The sequence below is a fragment of the Miscanthus floridulus genome, chromosome 7 (assembly GCF_019320115.1).
Source record: "Miscanthus floridulus cultivar M001 chromosome 7, ASM1932011v1, whole genome shotgun sequence".
Classification (NCBI taxonomy): Eukaryota; Viridiplantae; Streptophyta; class Magnoliopsida; order Poales; family Poaceae; genus Miscanthus; species Miscanthus floridulus.
In genome coordinates this window covers 35,840,849-35,855,997 of record NC_089586.1, presented here as the reverse complement: position 1 = coordinate 35,855,997, position 15,149 = coordinate 35,840,849, and positions in this window count along the sequence as shown.

Below are 15,149 nucleotides of genomic sequence, written 5' to 3'. Positions count from 1 at the left end.
CATGGCTGACTAGAAATATAGTGGGATATTTAGACATGTACGTATCATATAGCTGTCATGGACGTATCATATAGCTGTCATGGCTGACTAGAAAAGAAAATGACTAGTAATATGCTTATGAATATTCAAGGAACCACGTCTCGGAGCCAAGACACTTGCGGCCATTATCATTGCCACTAACTCGAATATATTCTTCTTGTAGAAGATATGTTAATCATAAAACTTGTATCTGTCGATCCCCAAAACTCCATAATCATCATAGTAGGGCCTTGGTGCGTACGTTGTTCACCTTCACATGCATAACCCACTGTGGAAAGGGCTTTGTCAACACTAATAGTTGCAATGGGAGATAGTAGCGCCAATTCGAGAAGTTTCTAAACAACATCATTTGTTTAAGTGTTTCTTTGCTTCAACCAGCATTATGGAAAGATGTACCGTTAGCTAGCTAGCAAAATATATTAATAGTAACCCAGCTATGTGTTGAATATTTAATCATTTTATGTCAGGGGCGGAGCCACCCTATAGGCAACATGGGGCGGCCGCCCTGGCTACCAGCTGTTAGAGATATGGGCCAGGGGTAACTGCACCACCTGTATATATGACCATCACCAAGCTATTGGCCTAGCAGCCATCAAGGAGGAGGCCCGCAAAGGATGACACGATCAACAATCTATTATAACAAACTAGAAACACAATCTGTTAGCTCGATCGTCTTCTCTGTAACCCTACCTCTCTATAAAGGAGGGTAGGGACCTTCGGGCTCGGGATTCAATCTTCCACCAATTCCATCTACCTCGTAGCTAGAATCAACAATCCATGTAACTGAGAATACGAATACAAGAGTAGCCGCACCACTGAAGTAGGGTTTAGCGCGCACCGCGTCCCGAACCAGTATAAATCTCTGTGTCTCGTGTGACTCCGTCTACACGATCATGCTGCTGGATATTGTCGGAGCAAAACAATCCGACACCAGCGATAGAGCTTCGCTAGACTCATCCACCCATTTTCCACTAATCTCCATGAGTATCGGTGTCCTGCATCCATGGAGAGAGGCGGGAGCTTTGGCGCTGGACGAGTCCGATAGGAGACGAAAGTGGAGGTCCTAAACTGGTGGGCTAACGGGGAATTCCGTAATCGGCTTTTCTGTTATGTTATGGGCCGAAAGAAATAGATCGAGCCTAATAGTCGGCATCCCAATAGGGCATACAAGCACGCTACGCATGTCTTTATTGAATTAGCATTGATTTTATCACTGGTCCTTATGAAAAAATTCAGGTTGACAAATTATCACTGGCCCTTCCTCTGTGTCAGTGGCAAACTCAAGCCGTCATCATCGAATGGCGATGGTGATGGAGACGAAGCCCTCTTCGTCCTCCTCCCCGGTACGCCTCTCTACGGTATCTGCTCTCTTGCTCCGGTTGATAATCCGCGTCCTTGGGATCATCACCATCGGTTGGCGACAGCTAGCAGACTCATCAAGCCTTAACTTCTTCGGTGCCCCACACCTGAGGCAAAGGACCACGTGATCGAGTGGCTCTCTGCAAGACAAGATAATGGCACATGGTGAGAAGCAAAGTCACATGTCAACAATATGAAAGAAAGGTACAAATAAAGTTAATTGAGCGACCCAACATAACAACGGTGAGGTCTTGTTTAGATTGGGGTTAGAAATTAGTATTGGCCACCATAGCACTTTCGTTTGTATTTGACAATTATTGTCCAATCATGACCTAACTAGGCTCAAAAGATTCGTCTCGTAATTTACAATCAAACTGTGTAATTAGTTATTTTTTTATCTACATTTAATACTCCATACATGTGTCTAAAGATTTGATGTGATGAAGAACAGTGAAAAAACTGAATCCACAAGTGAAGTACAAATGCTACCCTAACCTACGGTGACAATAGAAGCTAAGGGTGCGTTTAGTGGGTAAAAATTTTTAGTTTTGGCTACTGTAGCACTTTCGTTTGTATTTGGCAATTAGTGTCTAATTATAGACTAATTAGGTTTGAAAGTTTCGTCTCGCGATTTCTCACCCAACTGTGCAATTAGTTTTGTTTTTTTGTCTACATTTAGTACTCCATGTATGTACCGCAAGATTCGATATGACACTTTAGGATGAAAATTTTTGAAATCTAAACGGGACCTAAGTCAGACAAAACAGTGCTCCGGATAGTCCTGGCGGACCATCTGGCACGTCACCGGACCATCCTCAGGAACCCTAGACGGTTCCGCCTACACTCTCGCGGACCTTTCTAGAGAACACTTGTTCTAGTAAACTGTCCGGCACACTCCTAGACCATCAGCCAGACACGAACGGTATGAATAAGACCCGTGAATCACAAATCCACCCATATCTTCTAATCTACTTAGTTTTATATCGCCAAATCTCACACAGAGGTTCGCCCAAACATGCTCTGCAAGATCTCCAACAGCTTTTACATCAATCCATAGCCAAAAAGTAGACCGACTCAACACTAGGGTTGCATCCATGGAGAAAAAGCAAATTCGGAACAAAGGAATCAGATGGTGAAGACAAAAGAAAAAAACAAAACCGAGAAAGAAAGATTGGTGAAGAAAAAAGAGAACGGAAAAAAAAGATGGAATACTGAAACAGAAAAAGAAATAAAGACGAAATGACAAAAATAATTGGAATAAAAAAGGCGGTGGAAAAAACTAAACGGGACTAAAAAATAAAAAAGGGGAAAAACACGGCAAAAAGATACGCTACCAGGAATCGAATAGTTTGCCAAGTGTCATATTCTTTACCGAGTGTATTTTATCGGACACTCGGCAAACCATCTATTTGCCGAGTGACATACTAAAAACACTCGGCAAAGATTTGACACTCGACAAACTATCTGTTTGTCGAGTGCCTTACTTAAAACACTCGGCAAACATTCTGACACTCGGCAATTCCACTGAAAAACACTCGGCAAACTCCGGCACTCGGCAAATATAGAAAAAACACTCGGCAAATTACGGCACTCGGCAAACATCGCGCCACGTGTCCCTCCATTGCCCTTTTGCCGAGTGTCCGTTGGGCAACACTCGGCAAACAATTTATTTATTTTTTCTCATTTGACCTTGAAACTTTTTTTTACTCAACAAACAACATAGCATAATCCATGTTAAAATTTAGCATTTTTTTGGATCTGTTTGCTAGTTTTAATTCATTAAATGCATTCTAGGAATTTAATTGATTTACGTCAAATTTGATCTATAAGTGCATGAAATAATAGAATAAAATGGGTAGAAAATCATATTCATGGTGTCAAGTCTATTTTTTGGCCTTACCAAAGAAATGAAAAGAAATTTGAAACATCTGGGTGCCAATACTCGACCATCGACATGTAGCTTATTGGTTTTTTAATTATAAAAAATTCAAACGAAGTCCGAAAAACATAGGACTTGCCATTGTATCGTGATATGATACGTAGAGGCTATGGTAAAAAAGTGAGAAGATTTCGAAAATATTGTAACATACATTGCTTAGAAACTGAAGTATCTCTAAGGAAAAATCGTGGTATCGAGACAGAACGGAACAGGTTTGAAGGCAAAGTGACGGTTCAATCATGGTTTGACCTTGAAACTTTTTCTATACATTAGATTGAGCTCAAACTTTCTGAGCTTGCTATTTTTTCTCTCCCATGATAAGAGAAAAATAAATAAAAATAAAAAAATATAGGGTTTATCGAGTGTCAAACAAAAACACTAGGCAAATAGAGGGTTTACCGAGTGTCACGAGAAAAACACTCGGCAAAGAAAAAAATAACCTGCCCCTAAAATCACCCACCCGCCCCTCCCCTCCCTCGCGACGCACAACCCCCCCTCCCCTCCCTCCTAGCTCGCTCCCTCCCATCCTCTCCCGCGTGCTGCCGGCGCCCCCCCTCCTCCCACCGGCGGCCGGCCCCTCCCCTCCCTCTCTTCCCCGGCCCCTCCCTCACCGGTGGCGCCCCTCCCCCAGATCCGTCGCCCCCTCCCTCCCCTCCCTGACCGGCGGTGCCCCTCCCCCGGATCCGCCACGCTCGTGGGTTGCGCCCCTTCCCCGTCCGCAACAATGGCGCTCCGGATCTCCTCCCCTTGCTCAACGACGGCCTAGATCTGTCCATAGCCGTGGCTCTGAAGGTGGAGCTTCATCTCTTAGGTGAGTGGTTGGCGGACCCTCTCTCCCTCTTCCTAACTCTCCCTCACCCTCACCCTCACCCTCTTCCTCATAGATTGATCCCGACGGGGCTTCTTCCGCAGAGGCAACGGCGGTGAATCATGGTTGTCGCCTCGCGTGGCCTCCTCCGCGCAATTCGGTGAGGTGGCGCGGTCCGTAACGGGCATCGCAGCGAGCCGTGTTCTTCATCCGTGACGGTGGCGCGACGGGTCCTGATGCGCGGTGGTGGTGTCGGGGTGAGGACACGTCAGTGGCGCCGCGTGCCCAAGCATGATGGCAGTGACGACGTCGAGCTAAGATAAGAGGTCCCAAGGCCCAAAACTTAGTAGAAATTAGGGTTTTCATTTTGAAATTTGGGGTAAAAGGGTGAAAATCATGATCTAGGGTTTCAGAAATTTGGGGGAAAGTTTCAATTTGGCCATGATTTGCAAATTCTCCTCCTACATGCTAATCCAAACCCTAGTGGCTTAATATGCACCGTCTTAACATAAGACATCATCAACAGGGGCTAATTAAGGCATGAACTTGGCTTAAAGTAGAACATTAAGCATTAAATTAGGCATAAAATGCATTAACCCGTGACTAATCATGATAATTAACTAAACCTAGGCCTTAGTGTTACTATTATTATTAATTTTTCGCATTAAGACTCAGTGCATGAGTATTACATATATTGCTTTTCCATATAAGAGGTCTTAGCATTCATGCTAATACTGAACCGAGTTTGATGGAGGTTTGTATCAGGCCATTTTTTAATTTATCTCACTTTTTATTATCATTACATAAATGGTGTTTCTAACCAGATCGAGTGCAGTAATTTTCTTTGGAACTGAAATTATTACACTGTTGTAACAAAAAAACTTACAGGATGTGCAAAGAGAATTGCTAGCTACGTTGTCGATGCGGGACCCACAGGATACCCCTCAAGGGAGAGAGAAGATCTAGTCTAACTAGGATTCTTTCCATGTAATCTTAGTAGTAGTACTATTCAGTAATCCTACTAGGAACTCTCATTGTAAACCGACTAGGACTCTGGCCTCCTGACTATATAAAGGAGGGCAGGGCTCCTGGGGAACAGAACGACAGAACAATAATTGTACGACACTTCATAATCAATCCAACGTAGAGGCTAACGCCGGCTGGACGTAGGGCTATTACTCGATCAACGATCGAGGGTCCGAACCAGGATAAGTCGTTTGTCTCTTGCGTTTACCATCGAGTTCCGCATACGCTGAAGCCCAAACATACTGCCTCGGGTACCCCCGTGGCAGGCTATCGGTGGTAAAACATCAACAGCTGGCGCGCCAGGTAGGGGCTTTCGGCGACTTTGCATCCGAGAGCTCGATGAACCTCGATAACATGATCTTCCCGACGGGATCAACTTTCATCTTCGGCTCATGGATCTGTGAGGCGAACAACTACGGCAAGCTTCAAGGCCATCTCCTCAAAGATCCGGATCATCATGAAGAATTTCCTATTTCAACAACTACGACGGATCAGCTCACCAGAAGATTCGCGCAGCTCATAATATCCGATTCAAATCAGATTTCACGGCTACGCGCATCCGACTCGAATTCAAGTTCCGTGTCCAAGGTGAAGTTTTATTCGAGTTCTTTCAAGAAACCGAGTTCTTTTTCGGCAGGATTCCAGAGCACAACCCAAAACAACTCGGATTACACTCAGAGTTCTTTCAAGAAGTCGAATTCTTTTCCATTTGGGCTCGACAACATGGCAAAATCCTATCAGGGATAGTTCGAAAGATCCTTCAATCCAATGCTTAGGATACCACTGACAGGAGCCCAGGAGGGTCTCATGCTAACGATAACATCGCAAGACTGTATCATCCACTGGCCAGGTTCTGTTCCTGAAGATAGCGAAACCCAACTAGTCGGCACAACAACAACAACAGCAATCCTACCCTATCAAGAAGGGGATTCGATCTGTAATCATGAAGCATCTACTGAAATTATCAACAACTGTGACAGCATGGGAAACAACACCTATGACGAAGCAATTCACACGCGGGAGGTGTTCATGGTTCGTCGTCCGCGATCACCTTTGGACCCACCAGAAGCACCTGACGTCAGGTCATCAGATGAATCAGAATCTAACATATCACCCTTTGCCCAGGGCTACGATGGAGAAACCGAGAGTCAGAAACAAGCTAGAGAAAGAAAAAACAAGTTGAAGCAAGGGCGCCAACACCGTGCTAGGCAGCGCAGGGAAGCTTAGATCAGATACGAGTCAGAGTTGGCTGAATACGATAGAAGAAAATCACAACGAGAAGTCAAAGGAAGGCGCACGGCAAATACGCCTTACGATAAGATTCGAGAAGCATTAGAAGAACTCAGAGCAACTTCACATCCCGGCGAGAAGTATGAACAGCTCCAGGACTTGCTCCGGTCGACGATCCCAAGAATGCATGAAGAGAGAGCCCAATCAAGACTACCCGCCAGATCAACAACCCACAGGCAAGTAGATCAAAATCAAAGGAAGTCCGCTTTCGAAAGACTTGGGCCAGGTGGAAGCCATAACGAAGAAAGTAGGAAGGAACATAATCAAGGCCACCAATTTGAACAACCAAAAAAGACCAGGAGTAGGGTGCCTACCCAGACAGCCTCGCAGAATTATTCTCATCAAAACAACAGTTGGCTAGAAGGAGGTGCCGAATCCGAATTCAAAGAAGCCGGAACGCACGACAGATTCCCCTGTTTCGCGAACAGGCTTGCATCGGTACGATTACCTCACAAGTTCAAACCGTCTAACCACTCCAAGTATGATGGCAAAACTGAACCAAGGCAATGGCTCAGAATATATTCACAATCAATTGAACTAGCCAGAGGAGACGACGATATCAAGACCCTGTTCTTTCCCATGGCACTAGAAGCCATGCCCCTCCAATGGTTCGACAAATTAAATCCAGGATCTATCAGAAATTGGGAGGACTTGCAAAGAGCTTTTTGTGAAAATTTCGCAGGAATCATTACACACCCGATCACTCATGCAGAACTAAAAGGACTCAAGCAAAAGGGAGGCGAAAGTCTCAGAAATTACTATCGACGATTCGGCGAACTACGGGCTCAAGTGCATGACATCACCGAACGAGAAGTAATTGAAGCTTTCTCTCACGGAATCATGGCTAGGTGGCAATTTCAAGACTTTTGCAAAGAAAATCCGAGAAACAATGAAGAATTCAGATGAACAGTAGAAAAGATGATTACTGCAGAAGAAAAAACACGAGAGAGGTTCCCAGATAGAAGCAACCAGGACAACCCGGACAAGCAAAATCATCGAAATAGCAGACATCAAGAAAGAAAACGTAGACCAGACAATATCGTGGCAATGGCCGACAAATCAAAGAAGTTTTCCAAACCCAGAAGATATGATGACATTGAAAACATACGTTGCCCATTGCACCCTAATGGGAGGCACACCATCAGAAATTGCTACACTTTTAATGATCGATACACAAGAAAAGATAGTAAGGAGAACACCAAAGAGGACAATCAGAAAAAAGATGAAGACAACCACGAGGACAAAGGATTCCAAAAACCCAGGGGAACGGTAGCAGTGATCTTCTTAGGGGCTCCAGATTGCAGAAGCAAACATCAAGAAAAACTAGCACTACGGACTATCATGACAGCAGAACCGGCTACACCAAGATATCTCAACTGGTCACAGTATCCTATCCAATTTACCAGAGAAGACCAATAGACTAGCGTGGGAAACACAGGCCATTATCCACTGGTTCTAGATCCAACTATTGCTAGTATGACTGTCACCAAAGTACTAATCGACGGGGGAGCCGGACTCAACATCATCTTTTCAGAAACACTAAGGAAGATGGGACTACAACTTGCCAGGATAATTACACCAACAAGTACACCTTTTTACGGCATAGTACCAGGCAAGGCAGTCATGCCACTCGGACAAATTACTTTACCCGTTACTTTTGGAACTCCTTCAAACTACCGAACAGAGTTTATCAAATTTGAGGTCGCAGACTTCAATTCGTCATATCATGCAATCCTCGGACGCCCAGCACTGGCAAAATTCATGGCAATACCACATTATCCGTACTTACTGCTTAAGATGCCAGGACCCAACGGTGTCCTTTCTCTTCGAAGTGATTTGAAGCGTGCTTTTGACTGCGATGTTCAGGCAATCCAAATTGCAGCCAAAGCACAAGCCAACAATGGAAGAAAAGAAATAACCACAATTGCTGCAGAGATGAGCCAAGAAGAATTAGAAATACCAGCTAAAAAGCCCAGCATCATCGCACCACCAAAAGAAGCCGACGTCAAGCAAATCGACTTGGGCACTGGCGATACCTCCAAGACAGCAACCATCAGTGCTCACCTCTCGGCAAAATAGGAACTCACGCTCACCAACTTTCTTTGGGACAACAAAGATATCTTCGCTTGAAAACCGGCCGACATGCCAGGTGTCCCAAGAGAGTTGGCTGAGCACAGAATTGATGTTAATGAAAGCTCCAAGCCTGTAAAGCAACGGCTACGACGATTCTCACCTGACAAGAAGGCAGCAATTAAAAAAGAAATCACAAAGCTAATGGCGGCCAGATTCATTAGAGAAATCCTTCATCCAGACTGGCTAGCAAACCCAGTTCTAGTACAGAAAAAGAACACGAACGAATGGCGCATGTGTGTTGATTACACAGATCTCAACAAGCACTGTCCGAAAGATCCGTTCGGGCTGCCACGCATTGATCAGATAGTTGATTCAACAGTAGGATCCGCCCTATTATCCTTTCTTGATTGCTATTCAGGGTATCACCAGATAGCATTAAAAGAGCAAGATCAGAGCAAGACATCTTTCATCACCCCGTTTGGTGCCTACTGCTACAAGACCATGTCATTTGGACTCAAAAACGCTGGAGCCACCTACCAAAGAGCTATCCAAACATGCCTTGGCGATCAAATCAGTGAAAACATAGAAGCATACGTGGACGATGTAGTTGTAAAAACAAAGAACCCGGATACACTGATTGAAGACATAAGACAAACCTTCGAGAACCTAAAAAAGTGGAGATGGAAATTGAACCCGAACAAATGTGTGTTTGGGGTTCCTTCAGGACAACTACTCGGTTTCTTGGTCAGTCATCGCGGAATTGAAGCAAGCGCCAAGTAAATTAGAGCCATAACGGAGATGGGCCCACCCAGAAACATCAAAGATGTGCAAAAGCTAACGGGCTGCATGGCGGCACTCAATCGTTTCATTTCAAGGCTCGATGAAAAAGGGTTACCTTTCTTTAAACTACTAAAGAAGATAGATAAGTTCGAATGGACAGAAGAAGCCAATGAAGCTTTCAAGAAACTTAAGGCATACCTCACATCCTCACCAATTCTCACACCCCCAAGGAAAGACGAAGATATGATGCTATACATTTCGGCGACCACTGCTGTGGTCAGCACGGCAATAGTCGTAGAAAGAGAAGAAGAAAGACGCATATATAAAATACAATGACCCGTATACTACATCAGCGAAGTATTATCTGAATAAAAAATCCGGTACCCGCATGTGCAAAAACTACTCTACGCCCTATTGATCACTTCACGCAAGCTTCGCCACTATTTTGAAAGCCACCAGATCACAGTGGTGACAGACTTCCCGCTCGGAGACATCTTACATAACAAAGATGCGACGGGACACATATCAAAGTGGGCAGTTAAACTCGGAGCTCTTAACATCGATTTCACCCCGCGGAAAGCAATCAAATCTCAAGCCCTTGCCGATTTTGTGGCCGAGTGGACAGAGATTCAACAGCCTTTATCAGATACAATCCTTGACCACTGGAAGATGTACTTTGATGGGTCACTCAAGCTAGGAGGAGCCGGCACAGGCATTCTCCTAATTTCTCCGGACAGAAAACAACTTAAATATGTCCTTCAGATATTATGGCAAGCTACAAACAATGAAGCAGAATACGAAGCTCTCATTCACGGGCTACGAGTGGCAATTACTCTCAGAATCAAGCGACTACTCGTATACGGCAATTCGGCAGTAGTCATCAACCAAGTCAACAAAGATTGGGATTGCACCAAAGAAAACATGGGTGCTTACGGCGCTGAAGTCTGAAAACTCGAAAAACATTTCCAGGGGTTAGAAATTATGCATGTCCTACGCGATAACAACATTGCAGTAGATATCCTCGCCAAACTCAGATCAGACAGGGCAAAGGTACCTCCCGGTGTATTCATAGAGGAGTTATCGACTCCTTCTATCAAACAAACCAGAGAGAAAACCCCGGAACCCCCAACCAAAGGCAGTCACATTCTGGTAATCAACACTTTATGGACACAAGCCTTTATTGATTATATCAAAGAGAATAAGTTACCAGATGAGAAGGAGGAAGCCACCCGAGTTGTTCGCAGAAGCAAAAACTACGTCCTAGTGGGGGACAAACTCTATAGAAGAGCTGCATCATCAGGAGTACTCCTAAAATGTGTCTCGTTCGAAGAAGGCAAAGAAATCCTAGACGAAATACATTCAGGTTGCTGCGGAAATCACGCTGCTTCAAGAACACTAGTTGGCAAAGCCTTCCGTACCGGCTTCTACTGGCCAACAGCTCTGAAAGACGCAGAAGAACTCATCAGAAAATGTAAAGGTTGTCAAATGTTCGCAAGACAAGCTCATGTGCCAGCTCACAACCTCATCTGCATCCCACCCGCTTGGCCTTTCTCCTGCTGGGGGCTGGATCAAGTAGGACCACTCAAGAAGGCAAAGGGCGGCTTTGAGTACATCTTCATGGCGATTGATAAGTTCACCAAGTGGATCGAATACAAACCACTCGTAAAATACAGCGTGGCCAAAGCAGTCGAGTTCATCCAAGACATTATGTACCACTTTGGCATGCCCAATTGAATCATAACAGATTTAGGCTCACCCTTTACAGCCACAGAGTTCAAAAGTTGGGCGCAAGATTGTGGCTTCAGCATAGATTACGCATCAGTCGCACACCCAGAAACCAACGGACAAGTAGAAAGAGCCAATGGACTCATACTAGCCGGTTTGAAATCAAGACTATATGAAGAACTAGCAAACTATGGATCAAAATGGATTGAAGAATTACCCAAAGTAGTGTGGGGACTACGAACCCAAATAAGCAGAGCTACCGGATACTCGCCTTTCTTCTTAGTTTACGGATCAGAAGCTGTGCTACCTGCTGACTTGGTTTGGACGTCACCAAGGATAGAACAGTATGACGAAGGAGAAGCAGAACACACCAGAAGATTAGAACTTGACACTATAGAAGAAGTCAGGGTAAACGCTACCCTTCAATCAGCAAGATACCTCCAAGGATTAAGACACCACTACAACAAGAGTACACAGCCTCGATCACTACAAGTCGGGGACCTAGTGCTAAGAAGAATACAAAAAATTGACAGACGCCATAAACTACTCAGTCCATGGGAAGGTCCTTTTATTGTCTCAAAAGTCATCGGACCGGGAACGTACAAGTTAATGGCTGAAGATGAGAAAGAAGTCAGTAATACATGGCACATCAGCCAACTGAGAAGATTCTACGCATGAAAACAACTCAAAGGAGAGTACATGTACAAAACACAAGAGATCAACGTTCATGACCTATAAAGATGTTGTCCCTCGACAAAATTTGTATCAAACGATCATAATCAATAAAGATGGTTTTTCGACAACATATGTCTTATGATGGCTAAACCCCGAGTTGTTCCCAAAAGAGCAAAATGGCTGAAACATGCCTGAGCCTACCGACCGAGAGCAAAATAGCTGAAAAGACGCTTGAGCCCGCCGATGAGGGTAGCTAATAAGCTAACACCCGAACAAAAGAGCAAAATGGCTGAAACATGCCTGAGCATCCCGGCCGAGAGCAAAATAGCTGAAAAGACGCTTGAGCCCACCGATGAGGGTAGCTAAAAGCTAACACCCGAAACAAAAAGCAAAATGGCTGAAAACATGCCTGAGCATCCTGGCCGAGAGCAAAATAGCTGAAAAGACGCTTGAGCCCGCCGATGAGGGTAGCTAAAAGCTAACACCCGAAACAAAAAAGCAAAATAGCTGAAAACATGCCTGAGCATCCCGGCCGAGAGCAAAATAGCTAAAAAGACGCTTGAGCCCGCCGATGAGGGTAGCTAAAAGCTAACACCCCAAACAAAAAGCAAAATGGCGAAAAATATGCCTGAGCATCCCGGCCGAGAGCAAAATAGCTAAAAAGACGCTTGAGCCCGCCGATGAGGGTAGCTAAAAGCTAACACCTAAAACTAGTCGACCAAAATTAAGCTTAAAAAGACCCTCCAGCTCTTCGTTCTGAAAAGCAAGAGGCTCGGGGGCTACATCCAGATAGGAATACTTTTTCCTCAGAAAAGCACAAGCGCCACTCAAGAAAGCACTCGGATGCCAAAGTTTGTCAAGGCAACATTCTATGCCGAGTCGTTTTACATAGCGCAGACGAAAGGTTGTCAACATAAAGATCTACATCTAACAAGTCATAGCGCGGACAAAGCACTCGACGGATCACAAAAGAGGAAGAAAAGAAAAGTACTCGACAAATCGAGGGATTTCGTCAGGATAACGCACATAGTTGTTTACAGGGCAGAGACGAAAACAGGACAAAGTACTCAGCAAGTCAAGTAACTCCGACCACACCCGGACAAAGAATACATCAACGAAAATAAAGAATCTTCATTTGAAGAGGAGTGTAATATTACAAGAGGCTGGTCAATTGGATCAGGCATTGTCATCAGGAAGGGAAATATCAATATTAAGACTGTCTACAACCCTACTAGCTAAACCTTCGACCTCAGGCTCCATCCTCTCAACGGCATCAAGGTATTCTTGGCTATCAGCTTCCTCTGCTATCTTGGACAGAGGCGCCTCTGGAGCAAGGACCCGGACCTAGGCCAGCACATTCTTGGTACATACTTGAGCGCACTTCTTTGCGAACTCTTGGAAACGAGTCGGAATCCGAGGAATGAACTGAGCCCAAGATTGCCCGTCATCCGCTGGAGTCCGGAGAACATCAGCTACTGATCGAAAGGATTTCCACAAAACGTTCCAATTTTCAGTAGTCGTCGCCAGCTTCCCAGACAAGTCTTCAATAGTTTTTTGGGCCTACACAAGATCTTTATCAGCTCCACGCCTGATCAACTTAGCAAGTGCAAGTTCTTCTTCAGCATGAGTAATTACCTCCTCAGCCTTGTTATGACTTGTATGAACAAGAGTCTTCATTTCATCAATACCCTCTGAGAGCTTTTTTCCTTCAACTCGGAGAGCTGGACAAGACACCAAACAACAAGTCAGCAGGAGGAAAAGGTTTGAATACTGAAAGAAACAAAGAGAACCCAGAATACCTTTACATTCTTTCTTCACGGCTTCCAAACTCTTCATGGCCTCCGAGTTCTTTGAAGCCTCCCGGATAGCAGCATCTTTCTGTTTCTCCAACTCCTGGGCAACATTGTCTCTCTGTTTCTCTACCTCTACCACCCGAGCACGGAGAGCCTTTTCCTCTTTTTGATGCGACTTACGCTCAGTCTCCAACTCGGCCCGGAGGAGGTCAAGGTCAGTCTTCAGAGAACTTACCTTGGAGGACAACTTCTTCTCGGTTTCAGACGAAAAGAAGAAGCCGGTATGGTCACGAGAGAAAGTCTAAACAATTAAAGATAGAGAAAAATAAGGCGTAAGGACGAAGGCAAAACAAATGGCCTAAGAAAGAATCTCAGAAAAACTTACGTGAAGCTTCTTCCTGAAAGAAGTCGCAGAGGACGCCAAGCTCCCCCAGGCTGCGGTCAGCTCCGATAGCCGATGGGTGGCATCGAACTGTTGCACCACGCCATCGGTAAAAGAGGGACCGCCGGAAGCAAGAGAAGGGGAAGGAGAGGCCGGCTGGGGCGAAAAAGGAACGACCAAAGCAACCTCCCGGGAAGCCGAAGCCAATCCCTCAGAAGGACCCGACGCGACGGCCACAGTCACCTCCGGGGCAGCCAAGTCTGCAACTTCGCCAGGTAGCTCCGAAGCCCCCGCAGCAACTTCACCAATAGTATGTTGCGAGTCCTGAGGCTCGAAACTCAATGGCATGGCGGAAGGCTGAGAAGAAGTCGATGAAGAAATGAGAGAAGACGGAAGACTGAAAATTGATAAAAGAAATCACCAATGAGAACCAGAAGAAGGAAGACAAAAGCAAAAGGATGAAGCCAGAATCTACTCACCCAGCCACTTTTTTCTTCACGAAGCCAAAAGAAGGCCTCACAGGGGGGACCACGACGGCGAAAACGTCCCCGCCACCTGACGACGGGAGCGGGATAGCAGATACCGGAGCCACAGAAGAAGCCGGGGCTGGAGCTGTGGAAGAACTCTGCACTGGAGGAGCGGTAGAGCTCGGTACTGAGACTACCAAAGAACTCGACACCGGAGCTTCAGAAGAAGTCAGCACGGGAGCCTCAGAAGAACTCGTACCCGACGTCCGGTTACTTCAAAAAGTTCAAGACTAAAAGTCAAGACAAAGAAGAGAAATTCAATGCAACAGGAATATGAAAACAACTCACCGCCGCATGATGAGGGGTACTTCGTCATCCTCCTCTCTCTCAACCAAGGAAACCAGAGCACCTGCTGAAAAAAAAGATTAAAAAGTACTCGGTTCAAAAGAAAAACAGGAAAACAAAGGAACAAAGAGTATTAAATATGCTCACCTAAGAGCATGCTAGCAACAACTGGAGTACCTGAGGGACTACTTGGTTTGCGAGACTTCTTGGAGACAGGCAGGCCAGATGAAGACCTATCCGTTCGCCCCCTCTTCGGGACACTACGAGGACCGCAAGGGACTAGACGAGGAATATATTCTTCATATACATCAACAAATCCGGAAGAAACTCCAGGAAGCGCTGTGGATGTTGGGAACTTACTAGTTACGGAAGTTCCAGCAAGTTTATCCCCAGTCTCCGCCATGGCAGGGAGAACATCAAGAGGGATCGGGTCAACAAAGTTCCGCCC